The 22,580-nt window shown below is 35.4% G+C and overlaps 1 long non-coding RNA gene across 1 annotated transcript in view; it reads right to left on the bottom strand.

Moving 5' to 3' along the window:
* Nucleotides 1–4,391: 4,391 nt before the first annotated feature.
* Nucleotides 4,392–22,580, bottom strand: part of LOC136329002 (uncharacterized) — an 82,406-nt gene continuing 64,217 nt past the window's right edge. The window contains exons 2-3 of the long non-coding RNA XR_010730130.1: nt 5,198–5,260; nt 4,392–4,584 (exon numbers count right to left, since the gene is read on the bottom strand). This is a non-coding gene — a long non-coding RNA (uncharacterized lncRNA). The remainder of the gene's footprint in view (nt 4,585–5,197; nt 5,261–22,580) is intronic.

The following is a 22,580-nucleotide window of genomic DNA, read 5'->3' as shown; positions in this document are numbered from 1 at the left end:
AGTTATTTGCCAATACCTAAGGTAATTGTTGCAGTATTGGCACAATTTCAATGACTTAATTCTGGAACTTTATCTCATTGAAGATCATAATAGTCAAATCATTTAGCAGGGAGCAAGTAAAGGAAACCCAAATATACGTATAAAGTTAAAATAATAAGTCATAAATATAGTGTTCACAAAATTTAGTGAACAAAATGTTAATAACCATACTATCTAAATCAATATGAAAAACTCACCATAAATAATATGAAAAAAGATTAGGTTATAGAAAATAAGCAAATATTTAATAAATATGTAAAATATTAAACTCACAAAGAAATATGAATTAAAGTATGAGTGTGATAAAATATTAGCTCACCAAATTAGCAAAGTTTTTAATCATATTTTTTATTGTGGACTAAGGCAGTGGTTCCCAACCTTTTTTGGGCCATGGATCAGTTTAATGTCAGAAAATATTTTCATGGACAGGCCTTTAGGGTGGGATGGATAAATGTATCACGTGACCGAGACAAGCGTCAAGAGTCTTAGACGGATGTAACAGAAGGAATCTAGTCATTTTTAAAAAATAAAACATCGTTCAGACTTAAATATAAATAAAATGGAAATAATGTAAGTTATTTATTCTTTCTCTGTGGATGGTACCAAATGGCCCACAGACCGGTACCAGTCCACAGCCCGGGGGGTTAGGGACCACTGGACTAAGGTATAAAATAGATGTTCTCACACCCTTTGAGTAAGATGGCAATTTAGTATAATTTTTTTAAAAAACAACTTTAAAATACATATAAATAAAGTTAAAAAATATATATATTATATATATGACAGAGACAGAAAGAGAATCAGAGAGAGGGATGGATTGGGGCACACAGACAGGAAGGGAGAGAGATGAGAAGCATCAATTCTTTGTTGCAACACCTTAGTTGTTCATTGATTGCTTTCTCATATGTGCCCTGACTGGGGGGCAACAGCAGAGCGAGGGACTGCTTGCTCAAGCCAATGACCTTGGGCTCAAGCCAGTGACCCTTGGGGTCAAGCCAGTAACCATGGGGTCATGTCTTTGATCTCATGCTCAAGCCAGTGACCCTGAGCTAAAACTGGCAACCTCGGGGTTACACACCCGGGTCCTCCGTGTCTCAGTCCAATGCTCAATCCACTGTGCCACTGCCTGGTCAGGCTCTATATTTTATGATGTGGTAATTCCATTTGTAAAAATAATCCTTAAGTAATCCTCAGAAATGTAAACAAAGATTTATATATAGCGATTTTACCATTTATCTAATTATAAAAACAAATCCTTAGTATACTCTTAATATAGAGCAATTAGGGAATAGTGAATTAATTCAATGTATCCATAGAATGTTCTATTTGATAGCTTTTAGAAAGTATTTCATAATAAGAAAATTTTTTATTTTAAGTAAAAGTAAAGATGTCTAAAAATACCTTCATTATGTCAATGTCTGTGTCTGTCTAAATATATTTGTCTATTAATGTATATAACTTTAAATTTATAAAATTAAAAATCAGCAAAAAACATCTCAAAATGTCACTTATTATTTATTCAAAAGTTGTTGACAATGAAAATATATAATTATTTCACAATACAAGAGATGTTTAGAAAAAAGAATTAGGTTAAAATGATGTTGCAAGTAGGGGAAGTTTTGGAGGGTTATCAAGTCATAAAGGAAATGACAGTAATTAACTAGTCAGTGTAATCCAGGCAGTAAATTTAAACTAATTTGATTTACTTTAAAAAATATGTAAATTTTTAAGAATTTTCTTTTATTTAATCAAACCTTTAGTTTTGATTAAACAAACTAAACAGCCAAATTTGCTTAATTCTGAAGAACCACCAGTGGCACAATCATGAAAAGATATCTATGTAATCACTGTTGAAATATTACTATGACATATTTAAAAATCATTAACTTTATACAAGTGTTTCTGACAATATTTGCCTGACTTGTAATCTAATTTATTTTGGCATTTTCTTATATGTCAGACAGAATACAAAAGATACTTTTGATCTTATAGACTATAATCACTAAGGTAGTACAAATACATTGTTTAGATAGCCCCCCAAAACTAGTTAGATAAAACTCAAAGCCTTGCTGGCTTGATTTTTATCTGTACAGCATGTAAATTAAATAAAAATGTATTAAAATAAATGGTTAATAGAGGTAGGTGAAAAAGTCAGACTACCTGGATATTAAGAGTATTAATAGTGTTTAATGCTCAAACTATTAATTTTATAACTTAAAACAAGTTGTTTACCTTTCTCCATTTTTCAGTTTCCTCATCAGTAAACTGGTAATGATAATTGTAGCTACTTTAAAGAAAGATTATTTTGAAGATTCTATAAGTAATAAAATATAAAGCCCATAAAAGAGTGCCTGGGATGTGGTAAGAACTCAATTAAATACTCACATTAATTATTGAGTTCTTAATCTACACATTTCTTCCACAGTAAATATTCCTGAGTGAATTGTCTATGCTATTAATTTCTTTATGCATTCAAAGAGCATTTGGTGAACATTTAATAATATTTGTTATTTTTAATTTTGAAGGCAGATGTTGGACTAAGGTTTGAAAAACCAAAAGGCAACAAAACTTACTCTGATCTAAATAAAATAAGGCATAATTTCATAATGAAGAGAAGAACCATGTAGCAAAAAAATAAAAAAAATACAGGAAAGTACCAGCTGCATCAAGAGCACAAAGTTGGGCTTTAGATTGAGGTAGGTGATTGCGATTAGGGAGGGTTGGTTTTTAGGATGTTCATCAGATGCTTAGATTTGAAGAATGCATAGGATTGTCTTGGAAAATAAAGTGAAAAAGACAAATGCAGAAGGAATGTAGTATATAAAGGCACAGATGCAAAAGAAATTGTTATGTATGATATTTGAGAAAATGGGTCAGGACATAGAGCATACCTTCAAGCTCAAGGATTGCTATCTCTGCCCAAGCAGAGGAATGAGCTCCTTGGTCAGCTGATCTGACTGTGATTCCGCTCCAAAGGAGGCTTCTACTTATCCATTGCCCTCTATTCCCACATAAAGAGAAAAAAACATAAAAGTTTTGTGTGGGTTGTTTGGGAGATTTTTGTTTTTTGAAGATCAATTTCTGGTGGTTGGGGTTTGGTATAAGCATTGAGCTAACAACAAGCCTCCATTTGTGAGGTTTGGAGATCCCTTGGTTGTACAACTTACTGATGACTTTAGACAACTACTAGGTTGTTTGTACTTCTGTGACTCCTGGGTTAGTAACTAAACTTAGAGTTTTTCATAAGTCAAAATCTATGAGGCCCTGATTGGTTTGTTCAGTGGCTAGAGCTTGGCCGGCATATGGATGTGTTGGGTTCAGTTCCTGGTCAGGGCACACAGGAGACGCGACCATCTGCTTCTCTCTGCCTCCCTCTCCCCCTTCTCAACCTCTTCCCTTCCCACAGCCAGTGGCTTGGTGGTCCGAGTGTCAGCCTCAGGTGCTAAGGATAGCTCAGTTGATTTGGACATCTGACCTACGTGGAAGTTGCCAGGTGGATGTCGGTAGGGGCACATGCGGGAGTTTATCTCTCTGTGTCCCCTCCTCTCACTTAAAAAAATCAATGAACCTAAGTACTATCTTGTATCTGCTTTGGGGTGGGGGGATACTAAGCAAAAAGCAGCAATTAATAGTAAAGCACTATTAATCTAATATTCCCACTTGCTACTACTATACATGAGTGAATTTCTTTTCTTTCCCATTATTGATAATAATTTTTATTTACCAACCAGAAAATATACAGCAGGAGGTTTGTGGTAGAAAACTGGGTAGTCAGTAGGTCTCATCACCTTCTTTAGCTCCTTTTTGTTCCCTCATGAATCTGCCACCACATCTCTTGGCTCCTGCTGGGGTTCACAGTAATTTTAGTAAGAAGGGAGAGTCAGCTGTTTTCATTTAACCAGAGAAATTATTAGCAAACATTTAAGCTTGTTGAACTACTAACCAAAATTATAAATGACCCCCCTTGGGAAGGTTGAATAGCCTTACTTCTTTACTTCTACATGAACCAATGCAGATGAAATATTTTCTTTTCATAGAACCATGTTGAAGACAACACAGAGCAATATGCACTTCAACTTCCTAACATTTTTTATATCAAGTATGCTAACATTCCAATTTCATTAGCACATGGTTAATTCACAAAACACATCAGATGGTAGGTGGATTGAAGCCTTGGCTGCATTTTTAGTCGTCTGTTGGTGTCTCTGGGAGAGGAACTTAATTGTCCTCCACCTACCTCTACTCAACCAACAACTTGTTAGATACCATTACATGTAACACTCCACTTGCAGTGACCAGTTTTAGCATGATTTAGAGTTCTTTGATTGCAAGCCACAGAAACTAATTCTAGGTAAAATTTTGAAATTTATTTTAACCCAGAGAGTCTAAGGAAAAACAAAATAGGGTATATGGAGTAGAGGAATCAGGGCTGAGTCATAGATATCAGTCAGGATCTTTTGGACAGTATCTTCTGAATTCTGGTATTGGAATGTTCTCTTTTTCAGCAAGATGTCTCCATGTGCCAATTCAATCAAGAAAAAATACCTAGGAGAAAAAGATTTAAGTAATGTGACTCTCCTTGAAGCAATCATCATTACCCGAGAAGGATGAGCATAATAACCGGTATCAAATGATCAACCTGGTGTGAAAGTGTGGGGGGGGGGGGCAGGGAGCACAGGAGATGGGGTTCTCACAGATAAGGGAGATCTGTTTCCAGATAAAGCAATAGGCACTTGGCATCTTTCCTAAAATAATTCTCATCTTTTCTTCCATTACAGAACTCTTTATTTTCTTTTTTTCTCTTTGATTACTTTTTTTCAATTTTCTTCACAGGGTGCTCTTCTTTCATATGACATATTTTTTTTATGAGAATATTTTCTTTGGTTACCTTTTCTCACTCTGTGTAGTGAGACAAAAAGACAAAGGTAACTCTCGCTACAGCTCAACTAACATCTGATTTTAATGATTCTCAAAGTTTCATCTTAGTACTGAACATCTCTTTGTTGATTTCCTAATCTACCTTTCAGGTTCCTATAGACATGGCTATGTAAATTTCCTACTAGCATCTCAAACTCAACATATTGAAAACATAACTCATTTTCCCTTGCTGAAATCTTGATCTTTCTTTCATATTTCTTAATACAGTGAAAGTAATTACCATCAGTCTTCTCTGTCTCAGACACCCGAAGATGATCCTACGCTCTTTGTCTTCACTCATCACCTTTGGAAGAGATTGGCCATTATGTACATTAATTATGTCAAATAAAGATTCTTGAATATATTCCAGTTTGACTAGACTGCCTATTTACCCTAGTTTACCCCAAACAGTCCTCATTTATACCTATTATCTAACATAGTTATTAATTGTACACCCTTTTATTCTAAAAATTATTTTAGTTTGGATAATACATTTAGTAAGTTAAATAACCACCTTACCAATGACCTAATTCCACTGTCCACTCTTCACTACCTTAATGTAAAATTCCTTATAATATTTCCCTGTTCACAATTTGGTTTCTACTTACCTTTCCAGCTTAATTTCCTGCCACACTTCTACATGGAGGATGCATTCTAGCTACCCTATGCTATTTACAACTCCCTCATTACATTCTTTAAGATTCAAAGCAAGTGCTGCTTTCTCTGTGGAAGGCCTTTTTCTCTAACCCACTCAAAATCCTCTACCATCAATTCTCAGATGGTTAGGCATTCCTGGAATTATTGCCTGCATTTTCTTTATTTAAGACTTATGGCAGTAAATTGCAGCTTTTCAGTTACTTGTCTACCAATTGCCATCTCTATGTGGTAGCCACTGTGTAAAAAAAAATTATGTTGCATCCTATTTTTTGTATGTAAATATTTATTATATAACCAAACAAAAAATGATAGCAAAACACATATTTATTTTCTGCAACTTCTCCTAAAGTACTGCTATACATTGACTAAAATAAGAATAATATAGCTTAGCATATCTGCATAACAAGTTACTCTTATTTCTCTTGGATGGTTTTATTTATAAATTTTATCTTAGTTGCATCTGTCTTCTATTTTTGCAATAAGGTTGAGTAAATGAGAATCGCTTTTTGATTGATTTGCAACCCAAATTTATATATTGCAATTGGCTTTATGGCCCTGTTTTTGCTCTACTTTGAGAAAGTCAGACCATACGTATATATGTATATATATATATATATATATATATATATGTATATGTATATGTCTGTATGTATTTTGCTTATGAACATTTCAAATATAATAAATGAAAGGGAGGTTAAAAACCATTGCATGATAAGAAAACATGTTTTTAGTGTAAAAGATAGTTTTCCAAGCATTTCAAGTATGTTTTAATTTAAAAAGGGGCTTAGACATTTAAAAACATGATTTTTGAAGGCCAGGAGAGCCTAATGGTCTAATGTGTGTATACTAGTACAAATTCTGAAGGGTCAAAAGTCACATCCCACTTTCCAGGTAGAATGCTGGTGCAAATGATCTTAAACCTAGAGGTGGACCAGGACCACCTGATGATGAAAATGGCCGAGGCCTGCAGAGTTGAGAAGGTGGTCCATATCAAATAGGTGGTGGTATAGGCCCTCCCATAGGGGACGCTATGAGGGGCACCTCTGGAAAAGAAGGGGCCCTTCTGCAGACATATTCACCTTGCCTTGATGCTTCACTTTAGAAGGGGAAGGGCTTCTTGGGCTGCTATTCATCATGGAAGCTGCACCACAGTTTGGAGCAAATTCACTTCTGGAAACATCTCTTCAATTGAGCTGCTTAGCACAGAGAGGTCCAGTAGGTGAGTCCTTCAGTGGGGGGTGGCATTTTCTACCACTCACAGGTGTGAGTCGAAAAAGCCATTCTTCCCAGGGGACCTCTTTCCAGGCATTGGTTCTATAATCACAGGTTCTTGCAGCATTGCCATCTTTTGGATTAATTCTATTAACGTGTGTCTCAAGTTGGCTGCTTCCATTTTCTCTTCAGCCATAACTGTTTTTACAACACAAACTTTGAGCCAGTTACCAGATACTGATTTTGAAGAAAAAAAATTTATAAGTTTCTTCAAGTGTCTTTTAAGTGCCTCATACTATAGCTTTTTTCACAATTCAATGTTTGATATCCAAAGTTGGGACAAATCAAAGAATTTAAACTTCATCTTAAGTCCTTCAATAAAACGATTTAAGATATACATGTGATTGAAATATATATTAGAACAGAAGAACCCAGGTTCAAAATCCAGAGGTTGCCAGCTTGAACACAGGCTCATCTGATTTGACCAAGGCTCACCAGCTTGAGCCCAAGGTTGCTGGCTTGAGCAAGGGGTCACTCAGTCTGCTGTAGCCCCATGGTCAAGGTACATATGAGAAAGCAATCAATGAACAACTAAGGAGCCACAACGATAAATTGATGCTTCTCATCTCTCTCCCTTCTTGTCTGTCCCTATCTGTCCCTTTCTTTGTCTCTGTCACAAAAAACCAAAGAAACAAACAAACAAAAAAAAAATAGAAGAGGAACATGAGAATAATTCAAAAAAGAAAACAAAGATTTTTTTAAGATCTTATGTGAGGAATCCCACAAAAGTATATTTTTAGATTTCTTTCCTAGAAATATAAAAAAATTTCACACAAAGTTGCTTTAGCAATAAGCAAAAATTTATTATTTCACATAATTAGAAGTCTAGAGGTAAAGGGATATGAGGATTGAATAATGCAGTGATGTATTGATATTATCAATGACCTAATGTCTTTCTCTATTATCTGTCATCCTCAATAAGTTGGTTTGCATTTTATGGACCCAAGATGGCTACAAAATCTAGGGTAGCATAAAATGGAATCTTTCCTTCTGTGTACTCCTTTAATGGACTCTATCCAGATGGCTCCCAGCTGATGTCTGTTCTCAATCTATTTGCCAGAACTGTATGATCAGACTAATCCTTAACTGTCCAGGAGAATAGACTTGCCCTGGTTTGTTTGGTTTTTTTTTTTTTTTTTGGCTAATTATAATTTACTTCCTGGAACTAAGGAGAATGCAGAAATCCATGACTATGAGATACCTGAACAAAATTGTTATTTTTAATAAAGAAGAAGGTGGGAAATGGTGGTTAGTATGTAAACAACAGTATCTTCCATATTTCCTATTGTATGTTATAAAACAGTCTCTTTGATCAGAGCTAGACAGGCTTAGAACCACACCAATCAAGATGCAGCTATGTGAAGAGTTGTGTTTCTAAGCATGAAAAATCCATTGCTGGCAATGACTGTGGGCAGAGTATATAGAAAAAATTTTATAGGATAAGTAATAGAACGATTTATGTTTAAAGGCAGGCTGTTCCTTATATTAATTATTGTCTGACAGTTACTAAGTCTCCTTTCTTTATATTTAAGATGGGGATACTGGAATAAAAATTCATTGTAGTGACACGGTATATTGTTGTATAAAAGTGTGATTACTTGTGCCTTTCTTTTATGACATTGTAAGCTCATTATAATGAGAAATATAACTTCTTTGGAATGTTTCTGATAGCTAGTCTAACAGCTGAGTTGATTCCCAACAAGTATAGCTAATGACTGAAAAAATTGTGTTATAAAAATATGTACTAAAACCTGTTGCATAGTATTTAGCAAGCAATAGGCATTTAATTATTAGATCAGCAGTGATGATTTGACTCTTTTGACAAAACTAATTGCTAATTATATTTAATTAGTGTTGATTAGAATGGCAGGCTATTGGAGAGCATACAACATGTGAAAGTAATACACCTAGAATCAAGGCCTGCTCCTTTCACAGGTGTTCTAGCCTGAAAAATCACTTTCTCATTCTACCTCTCACTTTCCTCACTTGTAAAATGGGTACCACATTACCTATGTATGTCATAGTGGTGCTGTGATGATGTGATGGCTAAATATCTCTTATAGTTACTAAGTGATTCTATGGTTTCTTCAATAAAACTATGTACTGAGACTCTGTGTACTAGTGATATATTGAAAATCACCAAAAGAATCTGTTGTTTCCTAACCAGTTAATAACTTACTAATTTATCTATGATCTTATATAACTTGATTCATATATTCCAATAAATTTTGCACAAATTTATTTGAAACCTATTGACCTTGGCCAGTTGACTCAGTGGATAGAGAGTCAGCCCGGTGTGCCAAACATCTAGGTTTGATTCCTGGTCAGGGCACAGAAGAGAAGCAACCATCTACTTCTCTCCGCCTTCCTCTCCCCCTTCTCTGTCTTTTCCTCTCTCATAGCCAGTGGCTCGATTGGTTCACGCATCGGCCCCACGTGGGTTGTCGGGTGGATCCCCGTTGGGGGCATACGGGAGTCTGTCTCACTATCTCCCCTCTTCTCATTTAAAAAAAAAGATGCCCATTATAATACCATTAGTTAACATTTCTTGAGTAGTTGCTTTGCACTAGACCATTTTCTAAGTTTCCCAGGAATTAATTCATGAAAATACTATTTGATTCCATTTCTCGATGACAAAACTGAGTTTTACATAAGACAAAATGATACCCCATGATTATACAGTTCATAAGAAGCCAAAAGCAGGTTTTATACCCAAGTTTGCCAGATTCCAGAACTGGGTTGGTTATCTATTGAATTATGAGACCATTCAAGTACAGTTTGCATGTCTGGGTAATGTCAAAATGGCATGAAAAAGGAATCAGGTAAGAGACCATTTTTGGCTCTCTTAGTGAGGTAGTAATTAAACACTTCAGCTGGCAATTTCTTCTTGCTGTGGTATATAATACCATTTGATAAAGCACACGTTAAAATTAATCTTTCATTGTCAAGAAATGATCCCCATTTAATACCTGATTATAACATATTGTTCTTGTCATTTTAAAAAATGGCCATTAAGTTTAACTTATTTATAAGACAAAAGTGGTATTTTAATATACAACTAAAAACTAATAAAATCACTGAAAGTTTCATAGTAAAAGCAAAACCTTTGGGAGATGATTCAGAGTTTCCCATTCCAGTACATAAAGTAATATGATTACCACTCAACAGAGAACGTACAAAATGGTAGTCATCAGGAAAAGATGTTGTAACTACAGAAATTATAGTGTAAAAGCTTTGATATTATAGATATTATATTGCACTATAAAAATAATTCAGTAGAGTACACTGGTCAACTCAGTCTCTAGTGAATTTTTCTTATGTTTTCACCTTATTGAAACAATAAGTATTTTAACTAGGAGGCTGTGTTTAGTTGGTCCTATGAGCCAGGACTGACTCCGTACTATTTGAAACATAGTTGTTACTTGGTAGTTGTTTGCTGAAAGAACAAATGACAGGGTGAAGATACAGAGAATACAAAATTTCTCCTTCTTGGCCCTGGACAGTTGGCTCAGTGGTAGAGCGTCAGCAGGAGTCCCAGGTTTGATTCCCAGCCAGGGCACACAGGAGAAGCGCCCATCTGCTTCTCCACCCCTCCACCTCTCCACCCCTCCCCCTCTCCCTCCTCTCTGTCTCTCTCTTCCCCTCCCACAGCCAAGGCTCCATCTGAGCAAAAAGTTGTCCCTGGTGCTGAGGATAGCTCCATGGCCTCTGCCTCAGGCACTAGAATGGCTCTGGTTGCAACAGAGCAATGCCCCAGATGGGCAGAGCATCGCCCCCTGGTGGGCATGCCAGGTGGATCCTGGTCGTACACATGCGGGAGTCTGACTGCCTCCCCATTTCCAACTTCAGAAAAATACAAAAAAAAAAAAAGAAAAATTTCTCCTTCTTTTGAAGGATTCATAGTCTATTTTGACACAACCTACATAAAAATAATAATAAATTAGGGTGTTGGTATGAATGTTTAGATGATCTACAAAGTGTAATTTTGGACTAAAGCAACTAATGGAAACTATCCCATGAATCAAAGACCTCGATGGCAGGATAATATTCAGAGGCTTGTTATCCACTTATACTAGAGCCTCTTCTACTAACTAAGGGAGGAAGCAGGAACATACTGCACAGAAACATAAAGAAAGTAGAAATTAATGGTGAGGCAAAGCTCACTTGGCCCATGGTCCCTAAGCTAAGAATCATTTCCAAGTCCTGGAAAGATGAACACAGTTATAAGTAGCTTGCTTCAAAATTTTAAAGTGTACACCAAAAGATAAGCTATTTCAACCCAGTCTTTAAAATTCTAACCATCTCTGACTTCATGAAAACTGTGTCAGCCAACTGCAGAGCTACAGTTCAATATGCATCAGACTGGGTAAAACAATACCCAAGGTACAGAGGTGCAGAAAGGCTTAGTTAGTGCTAGTTAAGAGAGTTGACAATCATGAATAAAAGTTGCTCTTAGTGCAACATAGAATTGTAATCAATGTCATTGTCATTTGAACCACATTGTTTGCAGTATAATCAATTGTGAAACCAACATAATTCAAAAACTAAATTAGAAAAACAGATGCTTATTTTGTTTGGAAATTTTAGTTCCATCTAGCCATATTGTATATCACTTTTTTTTACTTACACCACATAGAAAGAAAAATCACAGAGCATAATACAAAAATGCAGAAACATATTTAGCAAATTTGTGGATTTCATAAGTCATTTATAAACTTTGGATTTACAAACAATTTCAAAGGCTTTTGAAAATATTTATAAACACAAGAGTCTCTATAATGCTACATATAATTATCCAGGCCTTTCAAAAGCATATTTCAGAGATGGAGTTTATGCAGAGTATAAAGTTTCTTATTTGGTTTTTGTGTAGGAGACAGTGAACAATTTATTTTTCAGTCTCTGTCTCCACTGATGCTCATGATTAAGCTAAATACATTGGTACAGTGAATGAAAAGAGATTTTCTTGTGCATAATTTCTAAATTGACTTGTGACATTAGGAACTCAGTCTATACAGAAAAGGATTTATTTCCTCAGTGCACTAAAGTCCAACAAATTTTTGTTTCCACTACAGTCTAATCTATTTTTAACGAATTAGGAAGTTCACTTTTTTTAATGTTTAGTTTTTTTAAGAGGTTTTATTTACTTATTAATTTTAGAGAGTAGTGAGAGGAAGAGAGAGGAAGAGAGAGAGAGAGAGAAGGGGGGGAGAAGGGAGGGGAGAAGCAGGAAGCATCAACTCCCATGTGTGCCTTGACCAGGCAAGCTCAGGGTTTTGAACTGGCAACTTCTGCATTCCAGGTCAGTGCTTTATCCACTGTGCCACCACAAGTTTGGCCAGGAAGTTCACTTTTAATGATTCTGAACTACCAGGCTTCCTATGATTTAAAAACTTATGTCTTTAACATTGCACGAAATCAGTGGCATTGTGTATTCAAGTACAACTTCAGTAATGGTCTGATATACAATATTGACTTGTAAAGAAAAAAAATTCTAGAAATATGGGTATTTTTTTAAGTACTCTACCAATGCATCACACACACACACACACACTCCCTTCATAAGTGCTAAGGAGAAAAATCATACTTGTGTTTATAATGCTAATTTTAGGCAATCAAAAGCATAAACAATAAAATATGTTTTACTACATCTATGACACATCATTATAGTATAAACTTGAAAATTGAAGTTTTGTTTTTAATCTAAAAGTCTGAAGCACTTCTATGTTGTTTATATCAACATTTTACTTCCAGTAACTTTAAAGAAGAAGAAAAAAAACCTCATCTGGATTTCAGTTCACAAAGCTCTTGATAAAACATTAGACCTCTTTGCGATTAGGGTATACATGAATCAGAACCACAAGATAGAAATTTCCTGTTTCTTACAAATGGGATAAACTGCTGTACTTGAATTATGGGACCGTTAACAAGACCTTGGAAACCTCAATCTGCTTTCCCAAGAGCCTTTTCTTAACATAGGAATGAGCTCAGGTGACAGGGTGGAAGGCTTTTTGGGAATAATTTGGGCTTTGGAATCTGTATACTTCCTGGTAAGGCAGAGAAGCACCTGTATGTAATATATATATATATATATATATATATATATATATATATATATATAGTCACATATATATGTATTACATACATATATATATGATCATATATATATGATCTTCACCAAATGATCTTTCCGGATCTATTTTCTTATCCATAATGTGGATAAAATAATGCACTTTTGTGAGATTGTTTTAAAAATTTCATGGCTTCCAACATGCAGAATTACTGTTATAGAATATATGCTTGATAATTACAAATTTCTCTTTCATCTTCCTGTCTTCATTTATTTTTTCTGGGATTTTTATTTCCATGAAGTAAAATAAAAGATAAAAGTTTAAACTGTATCATGAGAGTAAATAAAATAAAAAATACTTTATTTTAACCTAATTACAAGGTGAATGAAGTAAAATGTAAATAGTGATACTATTAAATCATTTTAAACAATGTAGTCACTTGATCCACAGATTTAAATTATATAAATTCAACTGTCTTTGGCAAAGGAAATAATAAACAAGTCAAGGAGCAATCAAAGAACAACTTAATGACCACAGAAGATCCTTGCCATTATTCCAATAAAGGACTATAAATGTCCTAACAAGCCAAAGATGAACACGTGATTTGGTTCTCCATTCAGTCATGGCTCACCATTGACTGAAGCATGATTTTGACATTTAAAAATACTAATTTTCAGTACACATGCCCCTTAAATTCATGTCACCCATTTCATCTGAAATTCAACCAAGAAAACAATCATCTGTTTCAATGCTAAAGGAAAATACTGGCTCACAAGTATTCAAAATGACCTAATGACCTTTCTCTACATTTTTTTTCTCAGTGACTATAGAGCTGAACACATTTAGCTGTCACTGTGCTATTAGATTAAAGTACGTAACAGAAGAAAACATTGTGTTATTATTAAAGAGTGTATAAAAAATGGAAAATGCTATCCAAGTCACATAAATATGTTCAAATGATTACTTACTGTTATTGAATAAAGAGGATGGAAGAGAATATCTACTGATGAGTGGCCAAATTTGTGAAGTTAAAGAATATGTTTAGATTTGGGGTTTGGGAATTAAAATTGAAGAGGACTATAGATATTAAAAGTAAATATTCACAAAAATATTGAATTTAATTAGGAAAATGCTAACTAAAAATTTTCTGGAGAAAAATTCAAATGTATTTTCTACATTTCTAAGGTAATAGGAAAGTAAAATAATGAGTTTCAGAATGAATGATCAAAGAGGAAAATATAGAAAAATTCCTGGAAAATACGATAACTAAACAAATCACTCCATATATGCACATGTACACACACATATCAATTACTCAAGTTTCAGAACTAAATTAGCTGCAATGAAAATAAATAATAGTGACAAAAGATAACAGTATATGAGTAAACCAAAGGTTAATGGAGGTGCTTGAACTCAATAATTACTCTTTGGGATCTCAAGACCGAAGAGAGAACTTTCTTTAAAGTTTGTTATCTGAAGAATCAGATAATTCCTTTGCTTTTCCTGAGAGCTGGGAACCATGTTGCAATTTAAGGCAAATGTCATTCTGGCTGCCATAACAAAAATTGCATAATCTGGTGGCTTAAAGAACAGATATTTACTTCTCACAGTTCTGTATGTAGACTAGGAAGGCCAAGATTAAGATGCCAGCAAATTTAATGTCTGATGAGAACAGCCTTTTTTATGGACAGTCATCTACTCATTGTTGTCCTCACATAAAGGAAGGAGTGAGGAAGCTGACTGGGGTCTCTTTTATAAGGTCACTATCCATTCATAAGGGCTTCACCCTCATGACCTAAATACTTCCCAAAGTTCTCACAAATATCTTCAGGTTAGATCAGGTTTTAACATATATATTTGGAGTGGGAGACACATTCAGCTTATAATAATTATTAATCTTTGAATTTTAGTAGCATAGTCTCTAGACAGTTTCAAATTAGATAGTAGCTGGAATCATTTTCAAAGTATAACTCCTTAATTTTCATTAAAAATACAAAAGGGAAGGGGATGTTTTCTTGTTTACTAAGATTACTGTTAGCCAGCCAGTCATAGAATACTGTAGTAATCCCAGGACATGGGATTCAAAATATACTGTCCTTCAATGCACATTTAGTCTAAATTCCAAACTGAGATGTAGGCACGTAGACTGAACAGAGAAGGAGGAGCCAGCACCCCTCTCCAATGACTTATTCATGCAGAACAGAAAGACCAAAAGAAGAGGGTTAACAAATACCTTTAGAAATGTAACACTAAACAGTATGGGACCCCAGGTAACAACTCGGCCATTTCACGTATTTTAAGGCTGCAATTCTGCAAGAGAAATGAGGTATGGGCAGTAAAGAGCTTCTGTACAAAAGGGTACCATGGAACAGATAGGTATATCTGAGACTATTGCTTAATATATTGCAATGATAGGCTAAGATAGCTGGTCAAAGAATAAGTGCTATAAGAACTGTCTAGGTTCAAAGTAAAATGTAAGGGAAGAAATAGAAGAAATCATTAAATTTACATATTATAAAAAACAAAAAAATGTGAGTAAGAAAGGTAATAGTGCAGAAGATGTCTGGTAACTCATAAGAAGAAGCAAATGAGAAAAGAGGTGATAATCAATACTAGAGATCAATCAGCACTATAATACTAAGTTTTGGGTAATCATCAGAGTAACCTTATAGTCTTAGTGGGATAAGGTAAATAGTTATTATAAATATTTAATCAGTGTGTCACATGTTTTTAGCTTAGAATCTAGAATTGAAAGAGCTTATCGTAATGAAAAGTCCACAGAATTATAAAATAATTCTGTATGTCCATAAAATATGAACTTTTGGGGAAATCTGTGAATCAGAAAAATGGTTGAAACCTGATAGCACCTTATTGGAAGCAAAGAAAATGAGGCATACAAGTAATATTTATATATGTAGGATACTTAAAGTCGTTCATGCAGAGAAAATAGAAAATGCATTATTGACATATATCACAAAACACATACACAAACAAAATATGGTGAGCTTTAGTTATCTGGATTTATCAGTTTTCTATTGCTGTGCAACAAACTACTACAAACTACTAAATCTGGCATAATGTTACTCTGTTCTCTGTTCAGGGCCTTACAATGCTAAAATCAAGGCATTAGACTAACTTTTCATCTCAACTATTTAAAAAGAATCTACTCCCAAGATCATTCAGGTGTTTGGCCAAATTCAGGTGCTTATGGTTTTGTGACTGCAGCCCTATTTCTTTGCTGGCTATCAGCCAATGGCTGCTCTGAGCTCCAAAATGTCCCTTAACATCCCATGCCACGTGGTCCGCCCTCCAGCTTCAAGCTAGGAACAAGTCTTTGAATTTTTCTCCTGCTTTGAAACTTTGACTTACTGGTCTGGGAGCAGGCAGAGAAAATTTTATTTTTCAACTTTTCAAGGGCTTGTTTGATCATGTCAGGGCTATCCTATCTTAAGGTCAACTATGTCATAAGTTAAACTAATTATGTGAGTAAAATTTACCATATTCATAGTCCCAGGGGCTGTTCATAAAATGAACATGTGAGGGTCAGAAAATCCTGGAGCCATCTTAGAATTCTGCCCACCACACTAAACATCTGTTATAGTCATTCTTAGCCAAAGCAGAGCAAGTAACCCTGACTCCATGGTAACTTACTGACTACTCCATAGGGGAGGTGATAGCCTCCCTCTGCTCTGCTCTGTTCTAGCCCTTTGGGATATTGTATCTATCGCTAGTGCTGCCCTTAAGAGGGGTGGCAGTGAACTGAAGTATGTTCAGAAATGAAGAATGTTTTTGAAACTGTGGCATAGAAGGAATGAGTCAAGGTCTGAGGTTGCTTAACTAACAGGAGAGAAGTCATAGAGACAAATTGTTTGTTTGACTTAAAACACTTAGGATATTGCCACAGGTCGATATTCACTATGTGTTTTTACAGTACATGGTAACAATGAATAGGTGAAAGCAACAAGGAAGCAATACCCATTCAATACAAGAAATAGCTTACTAATACAATCACATATTCTCAGAAAATCTCTGGGTATTTGTACAGAGGGTTCCTAGTTGCTTTATTAGAGACTTTATTCTTTGAAATACAAGTAAATAGAATTAAGGGAAAAAATAGATTTATGGTCAAAGTCATGTAGGAAAATCTAGATTGAGGAAACAAACAATGCCTGCCTCTTACTTTGGGTTTTCTCAAAGGCTTTATTATGGTCTGTGACTCTCCAATGAAAGGGTGAGCATGCCACATTCTCTAAATTAATTGAACACCAAACCTTTTATTCCATTGGACTCTTGGGACTACTGCTTTCTAAACTTTGCCTGCTAAACTGCTGTGTAGTAAGAAATTCATGGGTTAACATGTGCTTTGAAATAACCCCTGAGGTGTCTTCTATGCTCCATGACACTTTCGAGTACATCTCAAACTGGATCACCTTTACCAATGTGAGCTGTAAACATACCACAGCCGCTGTAGAAAACGAGTGATGTCTATTAAATGCTCATAGGAATTAACTGGATTATACATATTCCCGTAGAAATCAGTTGAAAAACAGTGCTTGGAAACTTGCCTCCTCAAAGCCTAAGCTGCAAGGAATGGAATGAAAGATCACCTGCTCAAAATAAATTGTGAGATGCTAGTTTCAAATTTAAAAATAGTTATTAATAATAAAGGTAGAAAAATAAGAAATCATTATGATCCACTACTCTCGGTCAGTAACTCAGAAAAAAACCCTCAATTTTTCTGATTCGTTCGTGTTTGGAAGCTAGCACACTTTACCAACTCAGTCAGGCACTGCATCTTTGTAGTCTTGATGTCTGTGTTGATGAAGCTTATTGTTATAAAAAAAGAAACATTGATATGTGAAGACACATGTAGCCCCATGTTCATTGCAGCACTGTTCACAGTGGCCAAGACATGGAAACAACCAAAAAGCCCTTCAATAGAAGACTGGATAAAGAAGATGTGGCACATATACACTATGGAATACTACTCAGCCATAAGAAATGATGACATCAGATCATTTACAGCAAAATGGTGGGATCTTGATAACATTATAAGGAGTGAAATAAGCAAATCAGAAAAAAACAAGAACTACATGATTCCATACATTGGTGGAACATAAAAATGAGACTAAGAGACATGGACAAGAGTGTGGTGGTTACCAAGGGTGGGGGGGGGGAGGGAGGACATGGGAGGGAGGGAGGGAGAGAGTTAGGGGGAGGGGGAGGGGCACAGAGAACTAGATGGAGGGTGACGGAGGACAATCTGACTTTGGGCGAGGGGTTTGCAACATAATTTGATGACAAAATAACCTAGACATGTTTTCTTTGAATATATGTACCCTGATTTATTAATGTCATCCCATTACCATTAATAAAAATTTATTAAAAAAAAATATTAAGGGTTTTCTCCACTGTTGCTTTCATGATCACTCAATAAGTCTATTTTCTTTCTAGATAGCACTGTGACCAAATGAAACTAAAACTACCCATATAGCTAGTTAAATATTTCTTGTAGTGAATCCCCAGAGATTCATGTTAGAAAAATGCTACAGCAAATAAATTCAGCAGGTGTCGTCATTTTACAATTTTTGTTAAAAATCTTGAAGAGAAAATATAACTGACTTTTCATATCCCAGTACACCAAAAGTAGATTTCAGTGGAAAGAGAATGTCAAGGGCTTTCTCTGAAGAAATCTCACAATTGCTGAGCTAAAAAATGTTCTTGCATATCCTTATTTTCAGCTTTGTAGGGAAAGAGAACTAGGACCTAGGAGGTAGCCTTGGTGCCCCCAGAGCCAGCCCTGCTCTTAGTCCACTTCTATATATTAAATTTATTCTCATGACTTCTTGTTATTACCCATTGCCCTCATTAGCCTTTGTGTGTATGGCAATTATTGTACCACAAATGTGATGAATTGATTTCACAATACTCTGCATCATGCTTTTCTTCACAGTCAAATGTCCAAGATCGACATATGTAATTAAAATATCATTTCTAGTAGTGAATCTAGAATTCTCTAACCATATGTTCACCATATGTAGGTCTCTTTACTAAATTTGAATTTGCCCACTACTTTCAATTCTACATCTATGGAAAACCCATTATCTAAAAAAGTGCCATTTCAGACCAATTTTCAACACACAGAAAAACTCAATGCTAAGTTTTTATTTGTATGTATATATATACATATATATGTATGTATGTGTATATATATATATGCATGCTGTGGAACTCTGTCATTCTTTACAGAAGTTTCTATCATATTCAGCAAAGGAACAAGGTTACCAACCCATTAATTTTAGTGAAGAAACAATTTCCCTTTTAATGTAGGCCTGTCTTTTGGATAGCATCAATGTCTGTCATGCAGGTTCTCATTTGGGATGCTAAATTTTAATATTCTTCCTGTTAATTATTATAGGTTTGGGGAAGGAGGAGAAAAGAGGTCTATTAATAAGAAAGTGCCAAATAGAACTTAATTTAAAAAAGAACTTGACACCAATACAATATCCTTAAATACAGAACATCTCAATTTATCTAAAGACAGGTAATATCTGTGTGAAAATCTTACATTAACCCACAAATGTCCTTCATCCTGTGCAGAGAAGCACCAGCCCACAGGGTGGGGAAGAGCTTAACCTCCCAGGTCCATTCAATTCTTGGCCTATAGGCGGAGATTGCCACCTAGGGAGCCAATTAGTGCCAAATATGTGGTGGTTTTTTTAATGTAAGAAAATCTCCCCTAAGAACTGGACTGAGATGAGCCATCAAATAATAGTGATTTTCAGTCACTAATGATCTGGGATTTAAATAGATTTTAATTGAGTTACCAAGCAACCTGCAAATATTTTGGTGATACCTGCTGAGTCGATTGGGTAGTTTGCAACCCACTCTCCTCTGATTATGTTATCTTTGATATGAGGGCATTACATGTTATAAATGATCCATGTGGGTTTTTTCCTTTGTCATTAGCCAAGAAAAGACAGCATTGAGTCTTTTGTTCTTTCCTTCCATTATATTTCCATATGTCCAAAAAAGGTTGAGAAAGGGGTAGCCATATATAGATAGATAGATAGATAGATAGATAGATAGATAGATAGATAGATAGATAGATTGACATGTATGTATGTATGTATTCATTAAATCCTCTTCTATGGTCACGGCTTCTCCAAAGTGAAATAAGACCTCATGAAATCAGAAAGCTTGTAAAGTATTGCTTTGTAAATCAAAATTCCAGTTAATTAACAAAGCCAGAATTTTGTGTTTGTTTCTTAGATCTGTTTTTAAAACACAAAGCATGAAATGTTAAGGATATTGTTATTATGGTTTTTGTTCCACTAGTGGGTTATTTTCAAAGAAAACTTGTAGAGAGAAATAAATTCTGCCTTTCATTGTTTCCAGATGCCTCTGTCAGTCCCTGTGGCCAAACATATTAACTTTTTCTGGCTGCTACTGTCGTTTCCCTCAGTTCTTCCTGCTCAAGCACCCACAGGAACCTCCCTCCGTTCCTTAAACTGCATCCTTCAGTTGTCTTGTCCCACTTGGGGGTTTGCGTTATTTTCCCAGGGTTGCTGTTCTGCCCCTCTGGGTTTTAGGTAACAATTCATGTTGTCTTTCAACTTGCACTTCTCCATGTACAAGGTGGCTCTTCAGAAAGGCTGCTTTCTCCCTGTAGAGTGTGTGTGGTGTCCCTCGCCCATGGTGGATGAAGCAGTGGCCGGATCTTTGCTCCTCCCAGCTTTTCTTCCATGAGCAGCTTTGCCGTTCTCCTCAGTCACTTGTTTGAACACTTTTTGAGAGGGCATTCCTAAGAGAATGTGTGCTCTGTTTGCCTGGCTTTGTGCTTCTTTGAGCACATTTTTGTCTCCCTTTGAGAGTTAGCCCACACAAAAAAATAACATCAGGAGACCTAACATTTCCATTCCTAGTACTATCCAAATGCGAAGTCAAGCAAATGATAAACTAAATCCTCATGGTGTTTCAAAGATCACAGAGGCCCATTGCATTTTACAAATGAGGAAACTGAGGCTAACATGTGAAAAGGCTGACAAATGTCACAAACATAGTATAGATGGCTGCAAATTAATCCTAATAATTCCTAACCGTGTAGTCTGTGTGGTATCTGTCGTTTGATCACTGTATTCCTCACCCAGTTTCATTTGACACAAGTGGTCAAAAATAGTAGTCAAAGTGGTAGGGCATTCAACATGTTTTAGATGAGACATTTCACCCATAAAACACAAAATAAAGGATAATATTATTGAGAAGGGCAATTGCAATGGAGAGAATGGGGGGAAAGTCATAAGAAATATATTTTAGTTATGAGTTGAAGAAAAAATATTCTATGCTATTGGGTATGGTATACCTGTGAATCAGTGCCCTCCTACCTGCCAAAGTGTCAAAAGTTAAGTGAAAACACACACACATACAACTAAAAGGATATACAAAAATAGAATAATTAAAAAATGATCATACGAAGAAATTAGGGGTTGATAAAATATCTTTCTGTTGCTTCTGAATTTAACACTGAGGGTTGGAAAAGTATCTAGAGAAATCCCATCAATTTATCTTAATAAACTTTCTAAATGTTTTTTTTACGTTGCACTCCTTTAAAAATAATTTCTAGCTTTATTTTGAGCTGGATGCCCAGTAAGAGTTTCTGCAAAGATAACTGTTAAACCTGAGGTTGCAGAAGTGTGAGACGCGATTTTGGATGGATTTTTTTCATTTTTATTGTTTTTCCCCTTCTTTCTCTTCTCTGACCAGCCTGAAGCATGGTACAGGCCAGGCAGCAAACTAAGCGCTCACAATAAAGCAATATTCTAATTATCCTTCTTTTAGTCAGAGTTTCTTTTGACAGGTGTCAACTAGATTTAAAATGGTTGAGCGCTGGGTTTTCCTTCTTTTTTTTTTTCTTCTTCATTTTTTTCTACATTGTCATTCCTTGAAGTAGGGTTAAATGCTGACATCCCTTTGTGCTTAACTAGAGAAAACTATCAAAGAAATGTATAAATTACTGCTCCAGTCACACCAACACTTAAGAGACACTTATGCCTCTAATGACAAAATGCACACTTGACTTTGGCTATTCTTTTGTGAACGGAGTTGTGAAGTTTGGTTTATGAAATCTCAGGTTTCCACATAATTCCTGTTCATTCTTTCAGGTACTTTTACAAGTGGGGAATCCTAGTCAATTATTCTTTTTATCTCTTTCATGAATAAATTACAGAGTTCTGCTTCTTATCAAAGAAAATGTTCGACTCAGGGAACACAAAATATTTTTTTAGACCATAAATTATTCTTAAAGAAAATCTTAGATGAGTTGGTTAGGTTCTGTGTTGTGTATATGTGTGTTGTGTGTGTGTGTGTGTGTGTGTGTGTGAGAGAGAGAGAGAGAGAGAGAGAGAGAGAGAGAGAGAAAGAGAATGTGTCCGCCTGGTGGCATTGGTTCCAAATGGTTATAGACAGATTTTTAAATTGTCGTTGTACCTGACAGTCCTTAAAGCAAACTAGCCTAAAAAACAAACAATCAAGCACCCACCAAAAATGCTGTTTGCGACTCCTTGACAACTGTGAATGACAAAGCCCGGCTCTTCTCCTATGGTATTTTCTACTTGCTTATTGGTGCAA

This window comes from Saccopteryx bilineata, chromosome 3 (genome assembly GCF_036850765.1).
Source record: "Saccopteryx bilineata isolate mSacBil1 chromosome 3, mSacBil1_pri_phased_curated, whole genome shotgun sequence".
Taxonomy (NCBI): Eukaryota; Metazoa; Chordata; class Mammalia; order Chiroptera; family Emballonuridae; genus Saccopteryx; species Saccopteryx bilineata.
The sequence above is the reverse complement of the archived record's forward strand: the minus strand, read 5'-3'. Positions and strand labels throughout refer to the sequence as shown.